A 20,351-nucleotide genomic window follows, 5' to 3' on the forward strand; every position below is an offset into this window, starting at 1 on the left:
TTTTGTCTATATGCATCATCAATCAATATTTATATTTATTGAGACAATATATCATAGAATCCAGTGTCATTTTGTAAATTTTCTTGAATATTATATGTCTGCATATTTAATTTTGTTGCTTGCTTTTTTCCCTTCCTTTTTACATTGCATTTTGTAATTACTGTCCAGTAAAAGATTGGACTGATTTAAAGAAGTAAAGGAGGAAATATAATTTATCAGGGGAAAGCTTATCTAGAGCAGGTCCTCTGAGTATTATTCTTCACAGCTCAGGTCCCTGAGGCACTTTGAGACCACAGTTTGGGTCCACTTTTTACCAAAGACACGACAAGAACAGGTTTTGTGGACTGTAGTGCACAAAATCAGGCTCCCTACCTCTTGCCTGCCAGCTAGGAACAAGCCCTTGTCAGGCTATAACAGTGCTTTTGCACAATACCATTTGAGCACTGAAAGTGAGAGGGGATACTGAATGGCAATATGTCTCTGGTTGCTGCTTCACAGTGCACGAGAGAACTTAAAGGAATTCAAAAGAATTCTTTAAGGACTGATAATATGGCTTAAGTAGTAGAATGGGTGCCTCCCAAATGTGAGACCCTGAGTTCAAGCCCCAGTACTGCCTCTTCCCCCAAAATAACATACCTTAAAATTTGAAAAGATTTCAGAGCCCTTGTAACAAGCAGCAAATTGGTCAGATTAGAGTCTGGATTGTATCCTGGACTTGACAAAATGATAGTCTGTGTTTCTAGCGGTCCTTTGAAATCAGTGATTTGTACACAATCACTTTTTTTTTTCCACTTTGTAAATTTGTAATCCGAGGCTGAGGTTAGTGAGAAGAATGAAGACTCCAAGAATAGCAAATGCCAGAACAAGAATATTCAGCATTGAGCTTTGCTCCTAATATTGGTCCCTGTATTCTACAATATATTTAAATGAAAGTGTTATTTTAAAAAAAAAGGATAGCGACTGCAGGAGCAGTCACAGAGAGGCAGAATGGCCGTAAGGATTTTCTATACGGATTCTGTGGTAGCCACCAGGCACAGAGTGGGTGTGTGGGCAAAGGAAACCACCAGCTGGTGGGGCCAGCTCAGAGCTGGTGGCGAAGCGCTCCCCTGTCTGCATCTCGGTGACTCGGGTGACACGATGAAGAAACGGAGAGACCTGGTGACAGCGTCTGAGATGGAAAACCGTAAGCCTCAAACTGCAAAGGAACTTTTCTGCTTGATCCTACACAAATCACATTACACTTGCGTCCAGAACTCGCCTGTCTCACTGCACAAATGACACACAAATATCTAAATGTGGCTACCTGTGTGTGCAGACCCTCGTGGGAGTAGAATTTAATGTCTCTTGTATGTGAAACGTTTCTTCACCGATTGCCTTTTGGGGGCTTAATTGTCCTTCAAACGGTTTGCAAGCATCCGGTATTTTAGCTGCATTCGATCTGTTTCTAATTGCATTTCTCGCGAAAGGATTTGGGTGTGTTTCTAAAGCAAGGGCGAAGGAGATGTTTGTGCTTGGTGGTGGGGTGGGGGCGGAGGGTGCTGGCCCCGAGCTCCTGGACGGCCCTGGGCCGAGTTCTCTCTGGCCTCTGCGGGTCCTGCTTCTCCATCTCGGCTCCACCTCTCCTGCAGCAAAGCACACGGTACAGCACGCTGCCTTGCATGTGGCCCAGAGCAGAGCAAAGCAGCTTCCCCCTGGTGTTTATGACCCGCCAGAGAGCGGGCAAGGGGTTCCTTCGTTCCTGGTAAGCCATTAGTTGACTGCAGAGAGCTAGCCATGGGGAGAGCGCAGCGCGAGCCTTCTCGCTGTCTGCCCACCTCCCCAGCAAACGCAGCCGCGTTCTCCGACGTTGATAGCTCCCTGGATTCCTGTGAAAAACAACCACCGCTTTTCCAGAGCGTGTTTCTCAAATACCAGCATCAGGGGATCGCAGAATTACAGCCACACATGTTACGAGGTAATATTTTCAAAATAGACATGCTGAAAAAAATCCAAATAGGACCATTAAATAATAATCTTCATTAAGCCCAAACCAAACCAATCCTTCTTAAAAGTATATCAAAGGAGGGGCACACACACACACACACACACACGCACGCACTTTTTAAGAGAAGATTAATAATTTTCTTATTAATCTGATTGGATAATTACACATCACTGGTCTTTCTTAGCAGAGTGCATTAAAATTATTATTAAAAATGCCTTTTAGGTTTCTACCATGTAACGTGCTCATCAGGTGTGCACAGAGAGCTTTTTAGCTTGGAGAAAATGAATCACAACATTCGACAATGTGGTAGGCTTTTTTTTTTGTAACCCCCTCTCTATAAGGAGGGAGCCTTTCCTGAAACATTAATCTGCCATAGAAAGATGCTCCTAATTTAGATGAAATTAGACCAGGAGTCTACTCAGCAAACACCTCTGTGAATGCTTCATTAGTATGTATTTTCACATAATTCAATTAGCCAAAACACATATGAATGCGAGCTGTGTGGTTTGCTGCTCTGGGAGCACTGGCTACGCATTAAGCAGATCTGAAACAAAATTGCATAAATGGCATGTAAAGCTCTGTGCATACAAAGATACCTTCAGGGTTCTAATAAATTCATGAAACTTTTTAAAGTATGATTTCCTAGCAGGCAATCACTTTTAATTAACAGGATCACCTACAGCAACACATGTCCTTCAAAAACTTACATTATTTTTTCTTTTTGAATTTCAAAGTTTCTGTAGTAAAAGTTGAATAGCTGAGTAGCTTAACCTCAAAAGGATTCCAGGCTTTTATGACAGTTATAAATCACTGTGGTGCCTTCTTTATAAGAAGAAAAGATTCTTAACACAACAGAGAAAGAAGGAAATCTCTTTTTAGTCATAGCTAGAAGCAAGCATTTTCTCCAAAGGTCAAAAAACTTTTCCTCAGTTAAAGAATAATTTTAAGGACATTGTAGCTACTTGTACTAGTAATCTCTTGTAATTTACTCTATGAATTAAACATTCAATTTCCAGGATTGTGATTTGACACCAGATGGACTCCCCTCTTTTTGGAGTTTGCTTTGTAGAGTTTTTCCTCTTTTCACTTGTCGTAAACACCGGCCATGGCTGAATCTAGGGGTTTAGACTTAATGAGTCCTTCTCCTTGACGAAAGTCAGAATCTGTACATCTGCCCAAAGATACATGAGTGGTTTTTGCTATTTCTATTTCTAGCTTTTGTTTGAAAGCTATGGATGTGCTCAAAGGCTGTCTAGGGCTAATGATTAGGTAGCAGAAGCCTGAAGAAGAGATCCCGAGAAATTCTATAATGAGGGATGAGTGAGGACCACCAAAACAGAAACCCTGTGGCCTTCCCTGCCGTGGGACACAAGCAGCCTGGATGGTCATCTTGGGATAAATGCAGCTCAAACTGCACACTTGGTATAGATTTTTTTCTAAGCACACTTCCTGCCTCCTGCCCTCTCCCCCCACGCCGAGTCTTTTTCTTTGTAGGCTCCTTTTGCTTTGTGATTTTTCTTTTCTTTCCAAATATTAGAAAGTAAAAATCATCAGTAGGAGACTTGAGGATGGTGACTTCTGCATGTTTGAAAGACTGAAGGTATGTGTGGAAGGAGACTGTTCTATGCTGACCACAAGGGAGAAGAATGCAAATGGAAATGACAATACATCCAAGGACTTCTCTCTGGGAAAGGGCATTTCTGGAAGCCCACAAGTATCACCTGTCAGGTGACAAGTATTCCTTTCAGACTCCTCCACCACATAAATTCTGTTCATTAAAGTTTGGGGAAATTAAGTCTGGTTATAGAGGATGGTGATGGCCAGAGCTTTTTCACAACTCCAACCTGACCATTTCTCTCTGTTTAATTTTTTTAATGATTTCCCACTGTCCTTAAGATAAACATCAAAATGTGTGAATTTGTTATAACTTTTCCTGATCCTACTCTCTACTTATATTTCCTTCATTCATTTTTGCTCTACCTTTATATCCCAATTTATGGTCCTGACTTATTGGCAGATTGGGCCTTCTGCCTTCTGGAGAGTTGTTTTCTTTCTTACATTGAAAAAAAGCCAACAACTCCTCCCCACCAAAGTATGGATGGGGGAGAATGTTGAAAGGGGCAACATTGGTCAAGATATATTGTATTCATAAGCTGCTTTGTTAAATGGCAACTCTTTTTGTACAAATACTTAAAGATAATAAAAACGTGAGAAAAATATATGTGCATGACATTTTAGTCACACTTCTCTGAAAGATCCTTTTCTTTGACATCCACTTAATCCTTCTTCAATGCCTACTTACTCAGTTTTTGAGTTCTCATTACTCTCACTTTGGGGAAGCTTATTCTGACACCCCTGGCCCTAGACTCTTTCCTGTTCTGGGGCTTGAATTCTGTACCTGGGTGCTGTGTGTGAGCTAGCTCTTTTTATTTATTTATTTATATTTTTTTTATTGTGATTAATAGAAGGGTTACATTATATTCACCAGCTAGAAGGTGCATTACTTCACAAACATTTATACCCTTTCTCATGACATGGTCCCCATTTCCCTCCCACCCTTCCCCTACTCATTTGATTCCCCCCCCCCTTCCCTATCCAATTTCAAATAACCAATTAAGCACATATAAAATATATCAAATAACAAGGTGAAATATTGTAACAATATGAGATAACCAAGGGATGGCAAAAGAGATGAGAGATAACATAGTACAATAAGGACAACAATCTAATTATAGGGCTTTTGTTTCCTTCTCCTGGAGGTCCTTTCATTTAGTGTCATACTATTTGGCCTTATGTCTCTAGATTTTGTTCTATTGTAAATCTCTGCTAGGAGAGCCCAAGGTTTCTACTGATTATGACAAATGAGGGAGACTATTGGGCCTATGTTCCTTTGACTCTGGCTTACTTCACTTACTATGATTTTTTCTAATTTTTTCCATTTCCTTACAAATGGGGTGATGTGGTTTCTTCTGACAGCAGCATAGAATTCCATTGTGTATAAATACCACATCTTGTTGAGCCTTTCATCAACTGAGGGACATCTGGGTTGGTTCCATATCTTTGCTATGGTAAATAGTGAGCTAGCTCCTTTTGCTCAAGGCTAGAACTATATTATTTGAGCCATAGCACCACTTACAGATTTTTCTATGATTAATTCATGATAAGTGATCCATGGACTTTTCCTGCCTGACTTGGCTTTGAATCATGATCCTCACATCTCAGCCTCTTGAGTAGCTAGGATTACAGATGTGAGTCACCAGTGCACAGAAGAATTTTTCTTTAATTTGAAATAGAAAATATATCCTTGAAGAAAGAGCTTTATCTTGTGTGATTGTTGTTTTTTCATTTTATTTTTTATTATCAAGGTAATGTATAGAGGGGTTACAGTTACATTCGCCAGATAGTAGGTGAATTACTTCTCACACAATGATATCCTTTCTTATGTTTTTGTCCCCATTTCCCCCCCCACCCCTCCCAATCATCTTGTTTTCCCCCCTTCTCTTTCCTATTTCAACTATATGCAATATACCAAGTAACAAAGTCAGACACAGTAACAATATGAGGGCAACAATCAAAGGGCAACAAAGGAGAAGAGAAATAACATAGTATATAAAGAACAACAACCACACAAAATAAAGCTCTTGTTTCCATATCTTGGAGATCCTATATGGCCTTATGTATCTAGGTTTTGCACTATTATAATCTTCTGCTAGAAGAGTCCTAGATGTGTACTAATTATTACAAATGAGGGATACCATTGAGTCTCTGTTCCTTTGGGTCTGGCTTACTTCACTTAATATGATTTTTTTCTAAGTCTTTCCATTTCCTTCCAAATGAGGCGATGTCATTCTTTCTGATGGCAGCATAGAATTCCATTGTGTATAAGTACCACATCTTGATATAATCATCTACTGAGGGGCATCTGGGTTGGTGTGATTTTTATTCTTAATGTATCTTTCCTCACACCACAGCCAAGAAAATATTTGTAGGCAGAAATCCAGAATTTGAAATAATCCAAGATCATGCATTTGGTTTGTGGTAGAACCACAAACCACAAATCCAATCCAAGGCTGTGAGTCTCAAAAACACGCATCCTCTTTCTCAACGAAATCTGAGTTGCATGCCACATGAGCAAAATGCCTTTAAATCTGAGTTAAAAAAAAAAAACTGGGCAAATTATCAAGGAATCGCTGACCATAGCAGATGGAAGAACTGAGCTTATGAACAACCACTAAGGGAAAAGGTAATAGAAAGGAATAGGAACATATGTAGTAAGTGAGTTATCAGATTGCCTCTCACTTTGGTCTTTTTAGGGCTTTATTCCTTGACTGATAGGCAACAAGAGTACGTTCAGGTGGCAACGTGACAAAAGTAATGCTGTGGATGTTGGCTCACAGATAAAACATTTGCATCCTGAACTCTATCTTCATAGAGCACTTAACACAATGATACCTTTTTATAGTTCCTGACAATATGTGCATAGCAGGAATCATTAATATTATTTCAATAAAGTTCCCTTTGCCGTTTAGATAGCCATAATAATAAAAACTGCATTAAGTCAGGCAACTTAGTTGAAAAATTCTCACAATAGTAAAAAATACAACAAAAAACAAACCCGTCTGCATTTAGGGTTGCTTTTGTTCTGCTTCTGAAGCATTTGTCAAGTAGGTAGAGCTGTCAGGTATCTTAATTCCATGTGGCAATTTCAAATGATATTAATATACTTATTAAAGCCATTTCTGAGATGACTTCTAATTGAAAATTTCCTTTAGAAAAATAACAAAGAGATGTAATTTCTAAAGGTTACTGTAGACTCAGTGTTTGATGTGTTATTTCTGCAAATGTGGTGTGTAGATTCTGGGAGGTTCCTACTGCCAGACTAGATAGAGGAGCATCCAGTTCAGAAGATTTCCTTACCCTCCAGGGGCATGTCTTCTGCCCTCATTTCTGCCGTGTCCAGTCTTTTATTCAATGTCATCATCATCTTGCAGGGCTTACCTGCTGTTGTTATGAAATAGCAAACTTGCCATTAGGAATTTTAAAGAACTTTGGAGTGACATAAATGTATCTGACTTTTCAAAGTACTTAATAAAAAGTATTAAGAATGTGGACTGGGAATGTGGCCTAGTGGTAGAGTGTTTGTCTAGCATGTGCAAAGCCCTGGGTTCAATTCTTTGGTACCACATACACAGAAAAAGCTGGAAATGATGCTGTGGCTCAGGTGGTAGAATGCTAGCCTTGAGAAAGCCCTAGACAGTGCCCAGGCCCTGAGTTCAAGCCCCAGGACAGGTAAAAAATAATAATACGTGAAAGAAGGTGCAATAGATTCTTTAAGTTCTAAGGTTAGTCTAGTCACTGGAAACATTTTGTTAAAAGATTGCAAAAGAAATAAAAAAGAAATAGAAATAGAAGTTAGTTTAAATATTAACTTGTGGGTTTCTTCTTTAAAAGAAAACTCAAGAAATTCCTCAAAGAACACTTTCTAAATACAGGTACTTAGATTCAAGATTGTGTCTAATGTATCAAGCAGTTGCAATTGTTTAAAAAAAAGAATCACTGATTCTTTTTTTCCTTTTTAAGGACTGCTAAATTGTGATAAAATTGAATACAGCACCTTTCTGGGAAAGTAGTAGCATAAGCAATATTGTATATGGTAAACTATCAGGAGGGTGAGCCATTATTTTTTGTTGTAACAAACTTTTCAAAAGGTGACATTGGAAGACAGCAGTTTACTAATTGTCTGGATTCCCTCATTCAGCTGGGAAGTTCTGTTCACATATCTTACTTAGAGATTTTTTTTCTTGTCCTTGCATTCTTCAGAGGTTAGATTTCTCCATAGCAAAGAAGACAGCAAAAAGAATAGCATCTACAAAGCTTACGCTAGGTCTGCAAAGGCTAAGCAACTACTTCCTCTACCTTCTATTGGCTGGAACATCACATAGCCAGGTTCGGATTCAAGGGGAGGGAAAGTAGAGTCTATCTTTTGGAACCCATATGTCTTTTGTTTTTTTTTTTAACGAACTATTTATTTATTTTTTATTGTAATGTATAGAGGGGTTACAGTTATATTCGCCAGGTAGTAGGGGCATTACTTCTCACACATTGACACCCCTTCTCATGTTTTTGTGCCCATTTCCCCACTCCACTCCCTCCCAATCAACTTGTTTTCTCCCTTCCCTTTCCTATTTCAAATAAAAGTATATAGGATATCCCAGGTAACAAAGTCAGATACTGTAACAATATGAGATTAACCAAAGGGCAACAAAAGAGAAGAGAAATAACATAGTACATTAAGAACACCAATCACACAATATAAAGCTCTTGGTTTGGAAAGCAAATCTCTTAAGAATCATCCTAGTTTCTTCTCCTCTGTCCCTGGAATAATGTACCTTTACTCTCAAAATTTTCCCGATTTGGATGATAAACTGTATGGTTATTTAATCTGTAACACTTTCTAAAATGCTACCCATAAATACCTTCCAAAATGCAAAATACCTTCTAAACGGTAAATTCTCACTAGTAAGACCATTTGACTGCAGAGGGACTTGTGAGAGCCAGACTCGTTCTTGGCTCAATATTGAGCAAAGGAGTTTTCTTAAATAAGGCCGATGAAAGTCAGCTTTTGTGTTTCAGCTGCTTGATCTATGGCATTTCTGAAGAGAACTTCCTTTGTGTCTGTGTAGGCTAGCCAGAATACAGTGAGCACCGTTTCTCTAGCTCATGAAGCACAGTTAAGTTATTTATCTAAAATATCCAAGCAGAGTAAGCCAAAATGTCTTCTAGGCCATTTGACCATCCCATTGCCATGGTGCTCACACATCATCTCTCACTCAACGTGAACTCCAGTGCAGCGCACATCCAGTGCAACCCTCCTCCCATGTATGCTAGCTCCTCATCCTCTCACAGTAAGTGGCAACATCACTCATCAGGTCCACATTCCTTCCTTCCCTCTCTCCCCCTTCCTCTCTCTCCCCTTTTCTTTCTTTCTTTCTTTTCTTTCTTTCTTTCTTTCTTTCCTTCCTTCTTTCTTTCTTTTTCTTTCTCTCTCCTTCCTTCCTTCCCTCCTTCCTTCCTTCCCTCCCTCCCCTCTCCGCCTCTTTCTTTCTTTCTTTCTTTCTTTCTTTCTTTCTTTCTTTCTTTCTTTCTTTCTTTCTCTCCTTCTTTCTCTCTTTCTTTCTTTCTCTCTTTCTTTCTTTCTTTCTTTCTTTCTTTCTTTCTTTCTTTCTCTCTCTCTCCTTCCTTCTTTCCATCCTTCCTTCCTACCATCCTTTCCCTCCCTCCCTCCCCCTCTCTTTCTTTTCTCTTTCTTTCTTTCTTTTCCAATCTTGGGGGCTTGAACTCTGGGTGCTGTGCTATCCCTAAGCTTCTTTTGCTCAAGGGTAGCGCTCTACCACTTCCAGCTTTTATTGGCAATAAGAGTCTCATGGACTTTCTTATCCAGGATTGCTTCAAACTGTGATCCTCAGATCTCAGCCTCCTGAGTAGCTAGGATTACCGTATGAGCCATACCACTACCTGACTTGTCTATCTTTTTTGTTGTTGTTGTTTTTGACCTCCATCATTCTTGATTTGGTAATTGGTGAACACTTTACTATTAAGATGGGAATGCCTATAAGCATGGCTTATCTCCTAGGTACTTGATTCATATTTGACAATCCTCGTTATACTGTAAATCAAAGTATAATTTCTCAGGATTGTATCAATACATTTTTATCCCATCTTTTTAAGACTCTGTAAATACCCAAGATCTCTTCACATCACTGTGTGTTCTCTGTGTGTCCATATGTTTTAGAGTCTCTATCTTTTTTTCACTCTTCTTTATCTTAGGCATCCATACACACTGAAAACCTATAGTAGGAGATAATATCTATACCTATGGATAGAGTCTAGGCTTTACTCTTGTTGCTGCATTTCAGGTAGTCATGGAATCCCAATGTTTCGCTATACATACATAAACGCACATACCCAAACACACATTATATATATAGCTATATAGTATATGGGTATATAGTGTCTATATAGTATGTCTAGTGTGTATGTATATATAGTATATATATTAGCTGTATACACACACACACACACACACATATATATATATATATACACAACATACATGTATGTATAGAACGATATGATGGAGAATGTGGTGATTGCCTTGGTGGATGATGTGATTGACCATATAATTTGTTCTCAGTTACTTGTGTCCTCCCCTGTCCTTGTCAATTTCCTTGATATATTTGACACCCCACTGACTTTGAATTTGGCCATTTGACTTAGGCATGGCCACACTGGATTGTGGATAAATTGCAAATAGGCCCAAGCTGAAGCTATAAATGTGCTGGTAGGCTCATGCTTTAGTTTTGTCTACCTTTTGGTCTCTTGTCTTCCATCCAGAGCAAAGCAATGGGTGGTCACTCTTCCTGGACTCCAGATCAATGAGACACAACAAGCCAACCAGTTCCCACTGAGACCCAGAAGAAACCAGCGAGCCCAGAAGAACTCATTAGAACTCATTAGAACTCATAACCTATGGCCTTCATACAATTTGAGAAAGAAATCAACATTAGCAGCTGTTAAAAGCTGCTGATATTTCTGTGGTTGTTATAACATAAGCTGATGAATATAAAAATTGGTGTGAGGAGTAGGTTTGCTATAAGAATGCCTTTAAACATGTGGCATTGCTTTGGGTATGGAAGAAGTCGGAAAAGCTGATAAGCTATGTTATTCACCAGTGAAATTCTTGATAAAATACTGATAGGTGGAAAATATACCCATTGATTCTTTGGTTTTGTATATCTGGGCTTTGAGACAAGCTGGTGAAGGCATGGATTGGTTGCTATAAGCTGCATTCCATAAGACATTCCACGAAAAAGCTGAGCTGAGAAAACCATTTGCCTGTTTGTAATATGGACTGGAAGGACTTGTTGATTGAATTTATACTCCTGTATCTCATTTCCACCCAAAAAATATTTTCTATTTTAACATGCGAACTGAGAGGAAGAAGGGGGTCGCCTGGGAACGGGACCAGATCAAGCACATGGCTCTCACACCTTTTGTTCAGATGTGTGATTGGATTAATAGAATAGTTCCCCGAAAATCACTTCAATTGGACAAAATAACTCAGAGCAAAGAAAGGGCAGGGCCATACTGAAGCCTCACAAATTAGAAATACCATCAAGTAAGGGAGAAAAAAAATACGTAGAAAGTGAGATACACAAATTAAAAAGAATTGTGTGCATGGCGATTGACATGTAAACTAGAATCAACTAGAGAAAAGATAAATACACAAAAAACCTCTCAGCATTTAAAATACCCCTGTGTTATTTCTAGAGGTGCTGTGGTATGAACTGACAAACATGTCCTGAGATGTAAAGCCACCTGACGTTATAGGGATGTGACACAGGTTCAGGAAGCTTCTGGACCATCAGGAAAGCCTGTTTCCTGATACCCATTTCTGATCTGGCCAAGGATAATAACAATAAAAAGTGATGGAGCTCCTGTAGAGCAGGGGAAGATATAGTAAGAATAATAAACAGGCGAGTATACCCTGAGAGTGGAATTCAGTGGGCCTTTATCAAGACACATTTTCTACCTGCACTGTTTGCTCGGTGAGATTTTAGAATGGCTGTGGACTGGGGTTTGCTATTCCGCCCTTTTTCAATGAAGCATTCAGTTCATTGTAGTTACCTTGCTCTTGATTTGTCAGTATAGGCTGGGTGGATAGGTAAGGATTAGAAGGAGGAAAGAAAAATATGTCCTTTAAGTCCACAGGTTTCTGGATCATGAAATCTCAGGCCTTAAGTGTCAGGATGTGTTTGGATAACACTTTAGTTCTCAGAAAGAAAACAAGGTAGATAAATCTGTTCATTCACTCTCTAATTTTTTTAAAATATTTTTTATTCACTCTCTACTTTTGCTTCACTTTCTTTAGTTGGGATGTATTTTTCCTACCCTATTTATCTCTACCTTGGCCATGTGAGTTTTCCTTCTGAGGAGAAATGCGTCCACAGGATACATGTTCATCCAAGAAGAAGCTTTGAATGTGCTTCTGTGGATTGACTGATTTCTCCCAACTTTTGATGTTCTACCTCTTTTAGGAGAACCACGTGCCCTGGATCATTAGTGCTTTGTCCTGAATGCTAGAATGTGAAGACACATCAATTGGTTTGGGCCAGAGAAGTCCAGAACATCCTAGAAAGGCCTATTTGACATTTCTCTGCCTTTGAGTTCTATAAGCCAAAGTAAGCATTTATTCTTATCAACCCTTGAGATATTGGAATTGTTACTACAGCAAAAGTGGACCATTGCAAAGTATTATAAAATGAAAGAAGGAATCATATATGAAACAGAGAACAGAAACATTATAAAGGTCAAGTAGATTGTGTAACAGGCCAGAATTAGGTTGATCTCAAACATTGATTATTGGTGATTTGGGGACTACCTAAGGGAAAAGATAAGGAAACCAAAAGACTTGAGTATTCCAAAGATTTATAGCTAAGATACAGGCTTAATTGAAAATTCAAAGAAATGTGATTTGAACATAGGCATTCTGGTTTGTATTTTGCTAGCCAGAATGTATATAATAAGCCTTGTTATTATTATCTGAATATGTATTAAATTAGTTTTTAGTAGCTTATGAAATTTCTGCATTATTTTGATAGTAAAATTCTTGCCTTCCAACTTCTTATGTGAGAGCTAGGGAGTTGTGAATTTAGACTCTTCAATTTTTCTTGCTGGAATTCAAGGCATATATCAATACTGAAAACATAATTGCTATGTAAAAACTATTAAACTATTTTGATTGGAGACTGATGGAAGGTATGTATTAGAATAAACATCAGATCATTTGTCTAATGTCAAAGCCCCTTTTGAAATATCTAATACTTCAAGTTATCTCATGCCTACTAATTTAATTTGGCTTATAGAAGAAACAGATAAAAGGACTAGCAATCCTTAAAAAATTCGACTTCACCAAAGCAAATATACCATAGAGTTATTCTAAGAAATTTAGGGAATAGATTGCTGAAACATTTATGATCCTCTCAGGGCTGTGATGATTTTAGAGATAGACAAGTATAACTTGAAAAAGTTATAAATACCTTTTTATTGTCCATCGTAGGGCTTGAACTCTAGGCCTAGGTGCTGTCCCTGAGGTCTTCAGCTCAAGGCTACCGCTCTACCCCTTGAACCACAGTGTCATTTCCAGTCTTGTAGTGGTTAATTGGAGACGAAGTCTCATGGTCTTTAGTGCCAGGCTGGCTTTGAACTTCGACCCTCAGATCTCAGCCTCCTGAGTAGCTAGGATTATAGGCATGAGTCTCCATGCCTGGCTTAAATACTTTATACGGTTATTTTCTAAAGTCCATTCTTAAAGTCCTGTTGTCACATTATATTGTTACAACGGTGAGTCCAAATATGAATTCATCACTAAGAAGTTTTGCATTTTGCATAGAATGTCCACCTGCAGACAGGAGACAGCAAAGCTACTTAAGCTCTTTTGAAGTCCCTTCCTATGAGATGCACACCTTTCTTCTTAGTGTCTTTTAGCACATTGGAAAAGGAAAGGCAGCAGACTTCAGGAGTCCCTTGTGAATATTAAATCTGAAGAAGATGAGGGACTTGCTATACCATGTCTACATGTTCACTGTAGGAAGGATAGTGAAAAAATAATGACATTTAAGAAAATGAGATTGAATGTCAGTACTTAAATAATTGTCTTATGATACCATTTTAGCTTTCTATCACTATAAAGAAATGACAAAGGTGAAGAAATTACCAAAAGAAAATGTTTATTTGGCCTATTGCTATAGGTCTCTGGTAGGCCAGTGAGATAGCAGTACAGTCTATTCCTTCATAGAGAAGAAGAAGAAGAAGAAGAAGAAGAAGAAGAAGAAGAAGAAGAAGAAGAAGAAGAAGAAGGAGGAGGAGGAGGAGGAGGAGGAGGAGGAGGAGGAGGAGGAGGAGGAGGAGGGGGAGGGGGAGGACGAGGGGGAAGAGGAGGGGGAGGAGAAGGGGGAGGAGAAGGGGGAGGAGGAAGGGGAGGAGAAGGGGGAAGAGGAAGGGGAGGAGAAGGGGGAAGAGGAAGGGGAGGATGAGAAAGAGGAGATGATGATGATGAGGAGGACTTGGTTGTTTTTGTGCTCGCAGCCACAAACTGAGTAGTCACATTTGGGGTATTTTTAACTTCCACAATTGAAAATACTCCCTGCAGTATCTGATCTTCTATTGGGTTAGTTTTCTAATCTTTTGCAATGCAGTATGTTCTGCTAATGCTTGGTTTAAATTGCTTCTCTAAAGATATGTTTCTTATCTGCTGAAACTTTTTAAGAAAAATCTATTTACCAACTTGTATCTTATACTCTTTCACAGGTGTACAGCAGAATAAAAGTTGTTGTTTTGAGGAAAATTATTCTAGGATTTCCCTGTTATGTATATGAGCTTGTTTGAAATGTTCAGGCAAACTGCTAGTCTTGCTAGTGAATGCTCAGTTTCCCAAGCTTGAAGAGGTCATTGGGCTATATCAGGGCCATTTTGTCCTGTCCTGCAGTGGACTTGAGACTGTAACTTCAAAGCAGCACTCCTGGCCTGGCTTTGAAAGCAAGCCAAAAGGTTAATGCTCTTTACAGAAGATACTTATTCAAAAAAGTTTGGGAAGCTGTTGAAAGAAATCAGATGTGTACACTTTTTCTTGAAGAAAGATCTCTTAGAATCTTTAGTTCTAGGCACCATGATTATGCCAGGCCTATTCAAAGCACTTAGGCGGTGAAGGTTTGGTCAGGACCCACCTTAAGGAATAATAACAATGCTGTGTAGCAGTGCATCATATTTCCTAGGTGGTACCTCTGTCCAAAAGGAACAGGCTCTTTGAAAAGTTTGGGAGTGTAACTTTAGAGTAGCATTTGAATGCAAAAGAGATGGGGTAGACTTTGGCAGCCAGCACCTGCCGGTCCCTCCTTTCTCCTCAAATTCAGGAACATGAATGCCCCCCCCATTCCTTTCTTTTCTTCTCCCAAGAACAAGAAGCAGCATACTTGGAACAAACAAACCTGCTTGTGCAAAGAATCAGGCACAGTGGTTCTGAGTTGCTCTAAGGCTTATGCCTGAATTAAAGGCGAGGCCACATAAGAGGAAATAAAAGGGTCTGCTCAGAGATCAAATGAAGCATTTGTATAGAACCTTATTCAAAATGGATACAAATGCATCAATTCTTCAGAATTATAGGTGAATCAAAGGAAAATTACATCCAAGGAGATAAAGCAGCAGCCAGCAGTCTAACCACGCATGGAGCAGAGATGCAACTTTGAAGCTTCCGGCCTGGCGTGCCAAAGTGCCAGATGTGACAGGTGGAATTATAGCAGCTCCAGCTCAGCATCTGGAGTGTATAAATCTGTCCTGCAGAAAATTAAGAGGTGCACAGGAAGGTGGTGAGACTGACCAGTTGATAAATATGTTTGCCAAAGAAACATTGCTTTGAAGAGCATAGAACATTCTTTAAAAAAATAAAAATATAGGCTTAGGCTCAATATTGCAGTATTTATTGGTGGTGGTGTGAAAGGATCTTACATGAAGATTCTTCAAGTTTCAACACTGCAACATTCCTGAGATGTCCTTCCTGAACTGTGGGAGAGAGAGAAAGAGAGGAAGGAAGGGAAAAAAAGATATAGAAGAGGGAAAGGAAATGGAGGGAAGGAAGACCTGGAAAGAAAACAGAGGAGTCAGGAGAGAGTGATTTGAGGCTATACTGTGTTACTGTGTGTATGTGTGTGAGTGAGATATTCTATCCTAAGCAGTCATTTATAACAAGGACCCTGATTCACTCACCAAACCTGAAGGATTATAGTTTGGACATTTCTTGAACTTCCTCCTATTGAACAGAGAATTATGATTATCTATATTGCTAAAACACTGATGCTACATGTATGACATTTCACGGATGTGAATACTATCCTAATGCCAATATGTGTCAGTGCAGGTACATCACTAACAAGCATTTGTCTGGTTAACGGAGTCTTCTGACTCCAAGGGACCTTAGAGCTGATCAAGGTAGCCTTCCCTCTCATATTCTGAGGAAAAGTAAAAGCAAGAGGATTGTAGGAAGAAGGTCAAGTTAGGGGTAGAGTTGGTGTGGGCATCTTTCTCTTTAATGGGCTGGATAATGGACTAGTCTGATGCATATATGAAGGGCTCTCTCTCTCTCTCTCTCTCTCTCTCTCTCTCTCTCTCTGTCTCCCCTCTATTCTTTCCTCCTTTCTCTCCCTCTCTCACATTTCCTGTAAGTTTCATAATGCTTTTCTGATGTGGAACTCTTCACCCCTACCAGCACCCAAAGGAAAGTGATGTGTAGTGTAGATAGTTACACAGAGTCTTCCTTCCAAGACCAGGCTCTCAGTGACTGTCCCTGTTTCCCTGCAGATAAGAAGAGTAAATGAGAAAGAGACTTGGCCTCAAACGCTGGAAAGAGTTAGTCAACAGGAGCAGAAACAAAGGGAAGTTCCTCTGGTCAAGTGACAGCATCCCTTTCTGAGCATTCTCAGGGAGATTGGGTGAGCGGAGTCTGATAATAAACTTATTTGAGAACACATGTAATTCTGTCATCTTCCTTCTAGTGAGTGAACATTATAATCTTTCCAGTGTGTGAGTTATAATCTCAGATTATAACGTCACTGTTCTATGCTCGGCCAGGCCCTCCACAGTCACTCCTGGGACCCTTCAAGCTCTTCCAGTTGTCATCTCACATGACAGGTGCTACCAGGCTCACCTGTAGTCTGGGAGAAAGAGCTTTGAAGAATTGAAATCACTTGCCTGGGGGCAGTGTGAGCCCAGGTAATCTGCTGTCCAGATTGTGCATCACTTGTGTGAGCTGCCATGGCTGTGTCTGTGTGAATCCTTAGGTGGAGCCCACCCCACCCCCAGGCTGAGCCTTAAGTCACATGAGCTGGGTCAAAACCTGACCCTGCTTTTGGAGAGGATGAATCAGATGAAAGAGACATGAGGTGGGTGGTGGTGAGGTAGCAATTGGTAGAAGGTGCTTCCAAGCAGGCTGTGGGATTTACAAGAGATGTTCCAGATAGGAGAGACTGCTGTAGGATGCCATCAAGTGGTAGTATCTCAGATGAGGTGGCACTCACGGGAGACAATTCTCTCTGATGATGACAGCAACAGCATGCATACTAATATTACCATTCTTCCTAAGCCTTGATCTCTGGGGTTTCCAAACACTGCCTGACACTATGAGAAAGACTAAATACACACACACACACACACACACACACACACACACACACACACACACATTGGCCAACCCATCTTTGTTGGAATGTGGCCAGCTAATCTCGGAACTCCAGGAGAAGCAGCAGCCCAGATGTGTCTCAGCAAAGGAACACTTTGTGTTTGGACAAAGGCTCATTCAGGTATAAAATATAGCTGTAGGATAGGTGACAATTCCTACCACATGTGTTGTTAGAGACCACAAGCTGGCGAGCCCTGCTGCTGCCTTCTCCTCCTGTAGGAACAATATGTCCTGCAGATTTGCACATCTCAGGAAGCCCGGAGTGTGCTCGTTTTTCAAGCACCCAGGCATTAGCACATTTCCCCCACTTGGGATCAGCTTCCATTTGTTCACTTCTGGTTACATCTCACTAAGGTTCATCAAAGCTTCCTTGGTGCTATTGTATTAGGCACATGGTAAGAGAGAGAAAGCATTGAGTTTAGTTAGAACCATGCATTCCCAACTCTTCCAGGGTGGACTCTTAAGATCCCCTGTTTGGGGCCGGATGTTTGGCCTAGTGGTTAAAGTGCTTGCCTCGCATGCATGAAGACCCGGGTTCGATTCCTCGGTACCACATACATAGAAAAAAGCCAGAAGTGGTGCTGAGGCTCAAGTGGTAGAGCTCTAGCCTTGAGAAAGTCCAAGGACAGTGCTCAGGCCCTGAGCTCAAGCCCAGGACTGGCAAAAAAAAAAATCCCCTGTTTGTAAGATTATCAAAGTAAAATGTGAAATAGTGGAAGTCCAGTGTGTTCTTGTTCTTGTTTAAAAAGGTGCATAAGAATTCATTTGGAACAGTGCACACTCACTGACACACCTGTAATTCTATCTATGTGACACACCTGTAATTCTATCTACGTAAAGATTGAAATCAGGAGAATCAGAGTTTCAGAGCAACCGGGGCAAAAAAGCAACACCTCATCTCAAGCAATAAAAACTTAGGTGTGTGTGTGTGTGTGTGTGTGTGTGTGTGTGTGTGTGTGCGTGTGTGTGTGATTCCATCTACACTGAAGCAAGAGCAGGAGGATCACTGTCCAGGTTTGTCAGAACAAAAATAGTGCTACTGTATTTGAAAAATAAAAGTAAGATGTGGCCTGTAGTTCTACCTAGCTATTGCTAAGAGGAAAATACCTTGGCGATTTTTGAAGGGGCTCAAGTTCTGAGATTTACTGTCACTTTACAAGTGTCTGGATAGACAGATGTTTGGACTGAGCTTGATCATCTGTATTTGGAAGATAAGTTGGGTAATATTAACTCTGGATAAGAACTCTGCAAAAATATTATTGATGCTGCTTTATATTGCTTATGAAGGACTGAGCAAACAGACTAGTGCCTTAGGAGTCTGCATGCTAATAATTATCGTGTGACATCACCATAGTTATTCACCAAAGCAGATTCTCTATTTAGAAATAATTTTATCATCTTATACCATTTGATGCTAATTGAAAAAATATCCCATTCCACCTAAGGATTTGGGTGCTATTATCCTAAGAGTATTTTATTTGAGATTTACCCTATTTCAGATTGGCCTTCATATCTAATTAGTTTGAATTAAGGAAGTTTTTCAGTTTTTGGGAATTATTGCTTCCCTATAAGTTCATTTTTCTAAACCTGCTCTCCATCTTCTTTGGATTTCTCTCTAAGGACCGATATGGTGGGTTGTAATAGGTCTTGAGATTGCCTTAAAAGGAAAATAGAACCCTCCAGATTGTGGAGGTTGTGTCAGATTCCATCAAAAGGCTTTAGCTAAGCAGTCCAAGAGAAGTCAGTAGAGGAGCCGCAAACGGGAATACAAATGAGCTCATTACTGCATCAATTTCCCATCATATGTGATTGCTTGATTTTTACAGGTGCTGGAGGTCTACCAAATGTTCACTCCCTCCCGCCCCCACCCTGGTAGTAGAAGAGGTTGCCAGGTAAATCCATTGCCTTGAATCTCATCTACCTTCCCCTCCCGCTCGATATACTACTTTTTTTTTTTTTTTTTTTTTTGCCAGTCCTGGGCTTGAGCTCAGGGCCTGAGCACTATCCTTGGACTTTCTCAAGGCTAGAGCTCTACCATTTGAACCTCAGCACCATTTCCTGCTTTTTTCTATGTATGTGGTACCGAGGAATCGAACCCCAGTCTTCGTGCATGCTAGGCAAGCACTCTACCACTAGGCCAAACTCCTGGCCCCTCGAAATACTACTTTTAAAGGGAAAGAATGACCATTAATTGAGTCTCAAGTCTTTTAGGCATTATTTTAGTTTGAAACATTGTAAGAAAGTTAAAGAACTATTGAAGAAAAGGTAACGAAATAGACCAAGTTAAGACTAAAAAAGAAAAAAGCAACTTAAATATGAGAAGTCCTCTAGAAACATAAAGCTGCAAATAACATTCAGTAGAATGTGACTCTGCTCTTTTTCTCAGCTTTCCCAACACATGGATGAAAGCATTTGCCTTAGTTTGGTTTTGTCTGTGGCCAAATTGGGCAATACAGGCTACTTTCTGAAAAGCAGTTGATAAAAATTAATTGCAAAGGGTGCATAGGTCTGTTTAGAAGTGCTTGAAGTTCAGTGCTCACAGCTGGTAGGCATCCCAAGGCTCTTTTCTGTATAACTATGGAGTTAGGTGCACACTCAAAAAATGAGCTATTATTATTATTATTATTATTGTTGTTGTTGTTGTTGTTGTTGGTCATGGGCCTTCTGGGCCTGTGTGCTGTACCTGAGCTCTTCAGCTCAAGGCTAGCACTCTACCACTTGAGCCACAGCACCACTCCCAGTTTTCCTGTGGTTATTCGGAGATAAGAATCTCATGGACTTCTGTGCCTGGGCTGGCTTTGAATCACAATCCTCAGATCTCAGCCTCCTGAGAAGCAAGGATTACAGGCATGAGCCACCAGTACTCCGCCTATTAGATTGTGCAAATAGTACTTACATATATTGTTTTTCCCTAAACATCAACTTACTAAAATTGCAATACTTTCAGCATTTTAATCTGTGTGTTGCTTGGCAGCCAAAATTCTACCAGAATCCCTAACTCCCTAATTGATTATTCTTTATTTTTTTAACATATGAACTATGAAATAGGTATTTGAGAATGCCTCGAAAGATTTATCC

The 20,351-nt window shown here is 39.9% G+C and overlaps 1 long non-coding RNA gene across 1 annotated transcript; it reads left to right on the forward strand.

The window, feature by feature from the left end:
* The first annotated feature begins 1,861 nt into the window (after positions 1 to 1,861).
* LOC150058401 (uncharacterized) lies at positions 1,862 to 16,473 on the forward strand. Its single transcript, XR_016536803.1, has 3 exons — positions 1,862 to 1,954; positions 3,522 to 3,584; positions 16,397 to 16,473. It is a non-coding gene; the product is annotated as an uncharacterized LOC150058401 (long non-coding RNA).
* Positions 16,474 to 20,351: the final 3,878 nt, after the last annotated feature.

The sequence above is a fragment of the Megascapheus bottae genome, chromosome 10, assembly GCF_031878675.1.
Source record: "Megascapheus bottae isolate mThoBot1 chromosome 10, mThoBot2.hap1, whole genome shotgun sequence".
NCBI classification, from domain to species: domain Eukaryota; kingdom Metazoa; phylum Chordata; class Mammalia; order Rodentia; family Geomyidae; genus Megascapheus; species Megascapheus bottae.